This window comes from Ailuropoda melanoleuca, chromosome 17, assembly GCF_002007445.2.
Source record: "Ailuropoda melanoleuca isolate Jingjing chromosome 17, ASM200744v2, whole genome shotgun sequence".
In the NCBI taxonomy this organism is placed as follows: domain Eukaryota; kingdom Metazoa; phylum Chordata; class Mammalia; order Carnivora; family Ursidae; genus Ailuropoda; species Ailuropoda melanoleuca.
Window position 1 is genome coordinate 39,104,593 of NC_048234.1, and position 11,027 is coordinate 39,115,619.

An 11,027-nucleotide genomic window follows, 5' to 3' on the forward strand; every position below is an offset into this window, starting at 1 on the left:
GACTGAATGAGTGACAGGAGCCTGGAATTCTGCCTTTTATGATGAGAGGGCTATCGAGAACCCAAAGGGAGAAGGAAAGCCATTCCAAGTGGGGTAAACACCACTTTTCTAAATCACCTTGCAAAGTGGTTACAAATTTGTATGAATAAACACTACTTGACACATTTCCAAAATGGGCTCATTTTCCCTGCTTTTCTCCTCTTCCAAGCTCTGATGACTTCAGTGAGGGAGAAGGAATTCTTTCTCTCTGATTCTAGAACACAGGTAGACTCCATCACAGGAGTAGTATTTTGGGTAAAATAAAAAAGAGATAAGCCTAGTAAATCCTTAGATTAAGGACAACAGATCCACATGTCTAGCGTGCACTTGCATTTTTGTTGTCCTTATGCATAGAACTGCTCATTTTGTCTTCATTAAAGAGTTTCAAGGGATACCCAGAAGAATTATCATGATTAAAAATAATGCAAAGCAAAAAGATTTGGGACCCACCTCTCCAAACAAGATTCTTCTCAGGAACGATGGCTCGACTCTAAAATGCCTGTCAAACAGCCTAAGACAAGGGGAAATCTGTTATTGGAAATTTTCACAGTAGAAATAGATGTTGTGTGAATTCATGAAGATTTATCTTTAAATAAAGCCATCAGGCAGGCGAGGTGGCGATGTGTTTCACAGATCTTGACAAGGAAGAGGCGTTACTTCGGCTTTACTGCTAGGGCAGGTCAGACACAGATCACTTAAGGAATTTTCTCCTAGGATAGCAGGTTCAAGCCTCCTAATGCCGTCCTCAGATCTGCAGAAAGATACTCTGGTGACTGAAGGGAAAAAAAAGTTGAAGGAGAAATCACCTCTTAATGTTTTAGGACAGTCTGCAACTAAAATTCAAGGTGGAAGAAAAAATATATCAACCACTCTTCCACATGAACTCGGGTGACCTTCTGGCTTCTCTAAATGAGAAGTCTGGCATTTCCCCTGGCAGTATGGCCGAGGAGATAAGCTAAATTGGAATTCTTGAGATGATCTGGGATACTTATCGGCAGAAGCTGCTTCAAGGAAAACGTCTGCTTTCTGTCTCTTCAAAATTAAGGAAGAGCTGACAAGAAGAAATGCTGGTATTTGATCCTACGAAGGCAGCAAGTATGCTAGTATTCCAGAGCACATATATTCAGTGTAAACACAGATCTATCTGGAGCAAGCGGGGTAGAAACCATGGCCCACCCGCTCTCGCTTAGCCACGCCCCACTCGGCCATCTTGTCTTCCCCAAAGTAGATGTACTGTTAGGTTCAAAGCCCACTTGTCTCGTTTGCGCCCATTGAGGCCACCCTCACTTTGATTTAAACACGGACGCTGGGATGCCTGGGTGGCTGAGTTGTGAAGTATCTGCCTTCAGCTCAGGTCATGATCCCAGGGTCCTGGGATCCAGTCCCGCATCGGGCTCCTTGCTCAGCGGGGAGCCTGTTTCTCCCTCTGCCTGCCCTCCCCCCGTTTGTGCTCTCTCTCTCTGACAAACAAATAAAATATTTGAAAATAAAATAAAATAAAAACAAAACACAGACACTTTCCTAACGTAAGCTCAAAGACCAAGTATTCTTTCCAGCTGGCAATGAGAGGGAATGCTGGTGGTGACTGTCAGTGTCTAGGGAAATAGGTTACAGTGACAGTGGTCTTATTCCACTTTCTGGACTTCAGGGTAACGTTCACCACTGCCCCACTGGGGCCACCTATGGGAATGACATTTACAGTGCCCCCAAGACACTATGTAAACTTCTGGGTTCTCTCCCAGGATCAATTTCATCCCCAAAGGTAAACATTCATTTCACTCAATCCCTTTCCTAAGACCCAGTGCTAAAATCCCACCATATCTTTCTGCTGCAAGATTTTAAACATTTATTGGTCCTGGAGGGGCCAGAAAAGCTACAGAAGAGCCCTGGCTTTCAGTGCCAGCCTCAAAACCTTTGAGCTGAAAGCAAGAAACTCAGAAGCTTCCAAGATGGTCCCATAAAGGCTATTTTGCTTTACCCAAATCTTTCACATTTGCATTCAAATGTGAATTCTGATGGCAAAATGAACACTAATTATGTATTGAAAAACCTACACAGAAGCGAGATGACTCTGCCTCTTTTCAGGGACAATAGGTGGGATATGCTGCAGAGAGCTTGTGTTACCCACTCTGGCCTCTTTCGGACAAGAATCTGTGCCACTCCCCTGCTTAAAACCTTTCACTAGCTCCTAGGACATTAATGCATATTTATCAGGATTTTGTTGGTAGCAAAGCACAAAATACTAACTTAAAAAGGTTTAGGTTTAAAAAAAATGCTTATTGGCTTACGAGGCTGAAAATTCCAAGGCATGGGTCTGGTTCCAGATGGATCCAGGAGTTCAAACAATAATGCCAAGAATTCGTCTTTCTCCGGGTGGGTCTGTCAGACAAGCGAGGTGCCTACGGTGTAGACTTTGAGGCCCCGGAGTCGCGGAACTGCTGACTGTACTCTTGCAGAGCCCGGAGAGCCAGAGATTACTTGCAGGGCTCTGTCTTCTTGCGTTGAGCCTTAGGCATCTGTCAAGGCCCGGCGCGCCCCCATCTCTCCTCTCTCGTTTTTTGTGTTGACTTCTTTCTCAGGTAAGTTCTTCCTTTTAGGGGCCAGAAGCTCCAGATAATAGTTTTGCCACTTCAGTAAACTTTCTCTCCTTCCCACCTACACCTCCCACAAACTTGTTTCCTAGTAATTTTAGGAAAGAACAATTTCAGGACTTGTGTTCATTGGCTCTGATCAGCCCAGCCTGGGTGTGACAGACACTTAATACGACGCACTCCGCAAGCTATTTCCTTTCCCTCCCGGGCATACAGCTAAACTACATTTCCCAGGTCCCTTGCAGCTAGGTCAGACCATGTGACCCCTCCAGACCAATGAAGTGGAAGTGGGAGTGAAGCTCCTCCCCCCAGGCCCAGATCCTCAAACTGCCTTCTGCCGCGCTCGCTGACTGGTCTGGAGGTTTCAGCAGGTGGCCCCAGGGTCACACAGCTATTAGGTGAAAAGAGCCTGGATCTCCAAGTCACCATTTGGAGGAAGACATCCTCAAGAGCCACTTCATTAGGAATACATGTGTTGGGTTTTTTGTGCGAGAGAAACCAAGCGCGGAGATTAAGGCTTGTCTATTCCAACACCAGTGTTACTTGTCCTGTACAATCTCCTGGGTATGTACCTGTTCCAGAAAGGATGGGATTTTTGTCTGGCTAGGCACGGGTATGCACTCATCTTTGGAGCCCCAAATTCGGTAGACGCTTGCCCCAAACCACAAAGATACAGAGTGGGGGAAGTAGCAGCTCCCCAAAGGAAAATCAAGGTTTTGCCAAAATAAAGAGGAGCCATACTGGACAGACAGACAAGCAAGCCAAAGCAGGTGTCCACCGCAGACCCCACAACACCCTTCAGGCTCGCCTCTTCACGTTGTGCTCGAAGAACGTCCACGAGTTGAAGTTTCCCTTCCATGTTATGGTGCTCCTCCCATTTTTGTTCTTCTTACCTGCCTTTCTGTCTTTCCTTCTGCTCATCGTCTCTGCCCCGCCCCCATGCCCCTCTGTTCCTTTCACTTCATCTGAAAAATGTCTACTCTTAAAACCCCGTTCAGATGTCCCTTCCTTCAGGCCAATGGGACTTCTATACCTTCCTCTCTCTCTCTCACCGGATCCTGTGATTTCTCTTTCATTGTCTTTGCCTCATTAACCATAAATCATCTCACTGTGAAATCCGCAAGGCAGGGATAGGCCTTGTCATCATTTTTTTGAAAAGAATGTTCACAGGAGCTTTATTCATAATAACCAAAAACAAACAACATGCTTTGTGTATTCACACCGCAAACTACTGAACAAGGATTAAAAAGCGCTACTGCTACACGACATGGAGGAGATCACTGACATGACAATAATGAATGGAAGAAGCCGGATACAAAATACATATTCTATCATTGTAATTATATGAAGTTTAAGAGCAGATAAAACCAATCTAGGGTGACAGAAGTCAGAATAAGAGTTACGTGTGGGAAGGAAAGGAAGTATTAATTAAAGAAAAGGCACTAGGGAATCCTCAAAGCTGAAAATATTCTTTATACTGATTGGGTGGCAATTACATATAAAAATGTTCAGCAAACTGTATACCTAAAATGTTTTGCCTTTAACTGTATATACTCCAGTGGATAAATAAAAATATAAGTAAGACATTTTGAGAGAGGATCGAGAGATGAGCCAATGAACACCATTTGGTGCTTACTTTGGAAGCTGCCCAGTCAATCCAGCTTTAGCACAAGGGTCAAGGTTTGTGAGCACAGGCCTTCTACAAGCACTGGATGATTGAATGCAAATCTGCTGAGGATATAAGCGCCAGCTCCAACTACAATCCCAGGGACGCTTTTCAGACTTAAGTGGGTAAGAACAGGAGGCAGCATTTTGGCCAATTCACCCATTGTGGAGTACTGGTACCCTGTAGGGAAGGAGGGTGCACCTTCCTGTCTGCCTGGGGCATCCACATGACAGCAAAGTGCTGGGTGATCTCTTGCATATCCTCAAAGTTAAAGACCGCATTGAAACAGGATTTATGATTGAGGCCACTGTCATGATAGGTCAGAGTAACTGGTCTGTTTCCCTTTGGTAGGACTCTTATGGCGACGTGAATGATACTATGAGTTGTTTCTACGTCATGTTCCTGGTAGTCAAAGTCCTGGAAGTTTTGTGTACCAGTCTTACCATTTAGAAGTGGCTTAATCTCTGCAAGTTGAACGTCCTGAAGTTCATCCATGAGGATAGATGTGAGTAGAGGATTCTCGAGAATAAATCAGTGACTCTGAGGCTTGGGGACACCAGCATGGGTGGGGAAGCTTTTATTTTTTTATTTTTTTAAAAAGCATCCACATGCAATGTGGGCTGAAACTCACCACCCCAAGATCAAGAGGCACATACTCTACCAACTGAGCCAGCCAGAGGGCCCCATCGTTTTGTCCTCAACATCTAGCATAGTGCTTTCCTGGTGGAAATACTCAGATGAATGAAGAAAGGAATAATTAAATTATCCAACTGTGGGATAAGCCCACTTTTCAGAGGATAGCCACAGGATATTTAAATCCATTTTTCCATGCATATCATTAACTAAGAAATTTACGGATCAAAAATGTTCAGTAGCACGGATGTTTCTGAAACCATTTGTCAACTTTACAAATCTTATTGTATTAATGAATTTTGGGGATAACTTTTGAGTATGAAAAGGTGGTTACAATAGTATTTGAAAAGGTGGTATTATGATAACTTAGTTATATCAAAACTTTACTTGCAATATTCATGTGCATGTGTGTGTGTGTGCACGCGTGCGTGTATCGCAGAAAAACAAGATAGAGAAAATAAAGTAGAAACTACTTTGTGGAAGTAGGATTTATTCTTCACTTTCTTTTCCCTCCTCTTTTTCATTGTTTTGGACTTTTAGATGGTAAGTGTATAACATATGGCTGATATGAGGATAAAACCATAAGTGATGTTTCAAATTTTATTGTGATCTTTTTCTGTCTCTCTTAAATAAAGATAATGTCCTCATTGTCTGACTGAGACAGAGACTCTCCACCTCCTTATTTAAAAAAAAAAAACAAACAAAAACAAAACCACGACCACAGCAACAAAACCCAACCCTGACCAGGAGGTTTCTGAAGCCCCCATTGATAACACACAATGGCCTGTTCTTATGGGGCATTTCTTGGCCCTTAAGTAAGTCATTGTCGGCTAAAGTCCCCTGTTGGATGAAACAGTGAAAGATGGGAAAAGAGAACCTAAGGGTTCATCAGCCAAACTCAGGCCTGGCAGGGGACCCTGGGTATAAGCAGGAATCCATAAATAGCAAGCGGGGTTAAGAGATGCCAAATTTGTATCTTAATGAAGAGAAAAAGGCAAACCTTCAAAGCAAAGATGTTCTGGCATCTTTCAGCTAAGGGGAGAGAGGGGAAAGGAAGGAAGAAAAGAGAACATGAATGAGCATCGTCTGAGCCAAATCCACTGTTCAAAGTAGCTTTGCCCCCTCTCTTGAGGGCTTTCGATGCCAAGTCCTTACTGTCCCCGGACACACATGAGACCATTTTCCCACTGCGGAGAGGTGAAGTGCACTCTGCAGATGTGTTATGCTGAGTTGTATTTACTGAAACATATACCTGGAAAAATAAGACTGCGACTTTCTGTCGGCTTGATCTGGTCCTCATCTACCATGAATGTCCTTCCTCACCCTCATCCCTGGGTATTGCCTTACAGTGTTCTCCAGAGAAACAGAGCTCCGAGGGTATATAGATTTATATACGAGGAGATTTATTAAAGGAATTGGTTATGGAAGGTGAGAAGCCTTACAGTCTGCTCTCTGCCAGCTAGAGAACCAGGGAAGCCAGTAGTAGAATTCAGTCCCAGCCCAATGGCCCAAGAACCAGGAGCACCAAGTCTGAAGAAAGAGGAGATGGATGGCCCAACTCAAAAAGAGAGAGAAACTGCTCTTCTGCCTTTTTGTTCTGTCTGAGCCCACAACAAATTATATGTTTCCCACCCGTGTTGGTGAGGGTGGATCTTCCTTACTCAGCCTACTGATTCAAATGTGAATCTCTTCCCTAATGCACCCTCACAGACATGCCCAGAACTAATGTTTTCTCAGCTCTCTGGGCATCCCTTAGCCCAGCCGACTTGATGTATAAAATTAGCCATCACACCTGTGAATGTATTACCTTGCATGGCATGAGGGATGCTGTTGTCAAGCAATGACACTTGTCCTTAAGCACTAAAGGAAGTGCAGCCCTCCTAGCACCTTGGTTTCAGCCTTCTGGTCTCCAGAACTGTGAGAGAGTACATTTCTGTTCTTTCAAGACACCCAGTTTGTGGTGGTTTGGCATGGCAGCTCTAAGACACTACACACGCAAGGTTATAGACTAAGCTATAAAATATAAGTATTACCAGAAATAATAGCATATTCATTTATCAGTGTTGTTAAGTGGTCCAGAGACATTCCCATATCACAGAATGATTATGTGATTAGCCCCTAATCTGTGGGCCCCTAATCCGATTTTAGATGCTTGATTAGGTGGTGAGCTCCTTGAGAATCCTTATCTCCTGGGGCATCACCCCCTCTACAGTACTGGGTACTAATTAGATGCCCATCAGATATTTTATGATTTGTATAGCATAGCAGGAAGTAATTCAGCCCATGAAGAGCTCCTTATGAATGCAGAAAAATAGGACTGCCTGGACCAAGAGGTGTGACTCTGTGGGACCCCAGCTCACACCTTCTCTTGGTAGCTTCTGAATTTCCAGGCAAGACCTAAACCAGGTCCAACAAATGTATATGGTTCACAGTGGGCTCTCCACAAATATTTTCCCTGTAGCTGCTATAAAGAAGAGCTTCTGATGTCCCAGAGCTGAGCCGGAGGCCAAAGCCAAACTGGCCAGATGAACCCATATGATGCAAAAGGATGGGATCAAGTTTCCAAGGTGATGGGATCTGAAGCTGCTGTGCCTCAGGACTGTGCCCATCAGGTTGTATTCTCTTTGGCCTCCACCCAAGCCTGAGTCCTCCTGCACTGCGAATTTGAGGACACTTCTGGCCCCTGGAGTGCGATCACATTTGTTTCTAGAAATTTCTAGAAGTTTCTAGAATTCCCTAGAACGTTTCTAGAAATAGTTGTTTTGTATGGAAGCATCCCCACATCCTTTTCTGGCTAGCTCTGGCACATGCCCTTCCCCCTGTCACAACACCTCCCTTCCAATCAGCATGACAGCCATCTGCCCTTGAAGCTGAGAGGCCAAAGCAAATACGATTATGGACTATCTTCAGAGTGCTGACAGCACCCTTGGTGTTGGACGAACAGGCAGCCCAAGCCACTGCGCCAAGTTCAGTTCCCGAAAGACTATGCAAAAACTGCAAAAGGAGAGAGGAAGCTATATGCATTTGGATGAAGAATACATTTCCATCAGCACCCTTTTCCCCACTCCAGTTCACCAATACAGGAAGCCATTAAAGAAGCATGCATTTTCGAGAACTTGGTAGTTGTCCCTTTATCACTGTATTGTCTCATTCCACCCAAATACACCCAGGAGTCAAACTCTCAAATCTCTTATCGCTCATGGATGAAATTAATCATTTAACCCAATGAGATTCTCTATGCTGTGTGGCATGGCCACTGCTGGCCAGGATCTTAATGTTTCACTCAAGAAGATGGCTCTGTTGTCTTCTCTTCTTGGTTGAAGCCAAGCTCCACTGCCCTCACACAGCGGCAGCCTCCACATTCTCTGCATCTGTAGCACAGGGAGCCTGTTACTTCTTCTGATGGTACCTCTTCCTTCCTGCAACTTAAATGCATCTAGTCTGGTTGTGTTGTCGGGGTTGCTATGACCAGTTCCTGTCATGGTCATTGGGTTATATTCCATTTTCTTTTAAATGTGGTTGTTAATGTCTAATTGAGGCAGGCAGCAGCAATTCCTGCTGCTTTGAGCCCAGACACACTATAAAACCAATTTGATTTTCCATGATTCTATTTTTTGAGCTGGAGTTGGAAGAAACTTGAGAAATTATCTGGCCCCAACTCACCATTTTCAAGAGGAAATCAAAGATTCTTCCAAAGTCAAAAGTGGTGTGAGACAGAGCAGGTTTGCAGTAAAGTCCCTAACTCTGCATTCAAAGCTCATGCTGTCACCTCAGGTCATCCCCCAGGAAGTGGCTGCCTGAGATCACCTGGCTATTCTTCATCTCCTTGGCACTAACCCTACACCCCCTGCTCCTCCCCGAAAATGATTTTGATACCCATTTATTTGGATAGAAGTGTCTTTGACGTCATCTAGCATGAGCTATAGGACAGCTTGCACCCATCCGTGGAGTAGGAAGCATATTGTTTCTCGTTGTATTACTGCTCAGACCCCCAGACTCCCAGTGTTAGAGAGGGAAGGGACCGCCATCCTGCGTGGTTGGCTTTTGTTCGCTAATACCATTCACTCTCACTGCTGAGTCACACGTGGTGGCACAGTGGCCCCTGAATGAGGTAAGGTGAATGCACCGTTGGCTCTGTCTGCACTGTGTCAGGTGACATTTGAGGTCAGCTGATCTCAGAGAAACACATGAGCAGGCGAGATAAGCTCTTCTCTCAGATAAAAGCACTATTCAAGCATCACTGGGATATGAGTTCCTGGCAAGACAAACAATTCCATATGACATTCCAACCAGGGCTGTGGCGAGGATGAAATAGTAAGATGACATATGTAAAAACACATACAAACTTATTTATCAGTAAAAGTCAGTGTGGCCACTGTTATAAGTAACTGTCTTTATTTTACACCCCCCCTGCCTTTATTTTTCTTAAAAATGTGGACAAATTGCCGTATAGAATGTAATGTAATATAACTAATTTGGGAAGCATTTGCTAATCCTTCTATTTCAGCCAAATGATTCCCCCAGATGGATATGGAACCAAGAGGCAGATCCAATATTGGCTGTGCCAAATGAAGAAATGGAAATAGATTTGCAAGGTGGGAGCTTTGAATGGAAAATTGCTCCCTTTCCTTGCTTCCCAACCTGGGCTCTGCTCAGAAGTGTTAGACAGCTCTCAGATTCCACAGTGGGAGAGCAGCGTTTCAAACGGAAAATTTTATTTTAAGTGCCAGAAAGCCTCCCGTCTCTAGCATAACATTTTGTTTCTCTTTCTTGAATTCTCTGACTTCTCCTTTCCTCTGCTAAACAATTTTCAAACCAGCTTATTAGAATTTATCGGTTGTAGTGGACACGTTTTGGTTTGTGTTTTTTATAGGTTTTTGTGGACATGTGAAATAAGGCTAAGTCTTGTATTCTGTAAAATTTTATCAATACATTCCATAAGAATAAGGGTGTGGGTAGGGAGAGGGAAAGCAGGTTGCATGGTTAGCCTTAAACCTTCAGGCCATTTTTGTCTTTGGGGCACTGGGGCCTTAGTAAAGACCACGTCCATCCTTGGACATTAAATGTTTCAACTAGATTTGATTTTCAGGTTGTTTTGGTTTCCTGAATTCAGCATTTACCTGTAAGTTGCCACAGTTGAGTTAAACCCTTCACTTCACTTCACATTGGAGTTGTTGAACTTGTAGCCACTTCATTTGTATAGATGGCTCATTGATGTGCTTTGGGGGATAATTAATGCAGTTGATTGTTAAATACACATTTGGTTTCTGATTGGCTGGCCCCAAACAAAAGGTCATCGCTTGGTAAATATGAGAGAAATAGGAAAACTTTAGCCTTAAATTTGGCATTGGTGTCCAACTCACAAGGTTCATACTCTGAGAATAAGATCCATGCCATGCTAATCCCTGGATCTCTGGGAGAAGGTCTTCTTCCTCTCTTGGGCTCTGGTATATGACAGTTTGTAGTTTCTTATGGGAAATTATCTGGATACAATCTATCCAAGTAGATCACCGGACAGCTATTTCAGGGGTTGCAGAATGGAAAGGCTCACAAATCAAATTAGCATTCTTGAATTTATTAAATTTATTAAATCCATTTGAAACATACAACCGGAAGAAAGGATAAAGAGGCAGGGTAAGAAATGAACACACCTGTAGCCTGGGCTGGGAGGATCACACTCCCAGAATCCTCTGTTATGCAGCGTTCATGCATCCTGTGTCTTTGCTGCATCAGCCTTCCCATTACAGCCGTGCTATGAAGATCGGAGCTGAGGCTTTGCCAGGGGACCCAAAAATAAAAGGTGTCTAGAGCCAACGATACGTGTTCACTCTGTTGGGGAGATGCAAGCTATGGCTTGCCAGTTAGCCTGGCAAACAGCTTTGGATTTTATCTATCTCTCTTGGGGAAAGGACATGTGAGGCCACAATAGATGTCACTAATGGGTGGCTGATGTAAAACCTCATGAATATGGATTGCCTTGTGTATATTAATGCATCGTGAATATTCAGAGCCTCATAGATCTCATGAATATGTAGTGTCTATTGGTTTTATTCTCCCTTTCTTTCTTTAGTACGTGCATGCATTTCTCGCTTTGTCTA

General features: G+C 43.8%; 1 long non-coding RNA gene across 1 annotated transcript in view; it reads right to left on the reverse strand.

Moving 5' to 3' along the window:
- LOC109488970 overlaps positions 1 to 741 on the reverse strand; it is a 35,008-nt gene extending 34,267 nt beyond the window's left edge. The window contains exon 1 of the long non-coding RNA XR_002141881.1: positions 490 to 741. This is a non-coding gene — a long non-coding RNA (uncharacterized LOC109488970). The remainder of the gene's footprint in view (positions 1 to 489) is intronic.
- Positions 742 to 11,027: the final 10,286 nt, after the last annotated feature.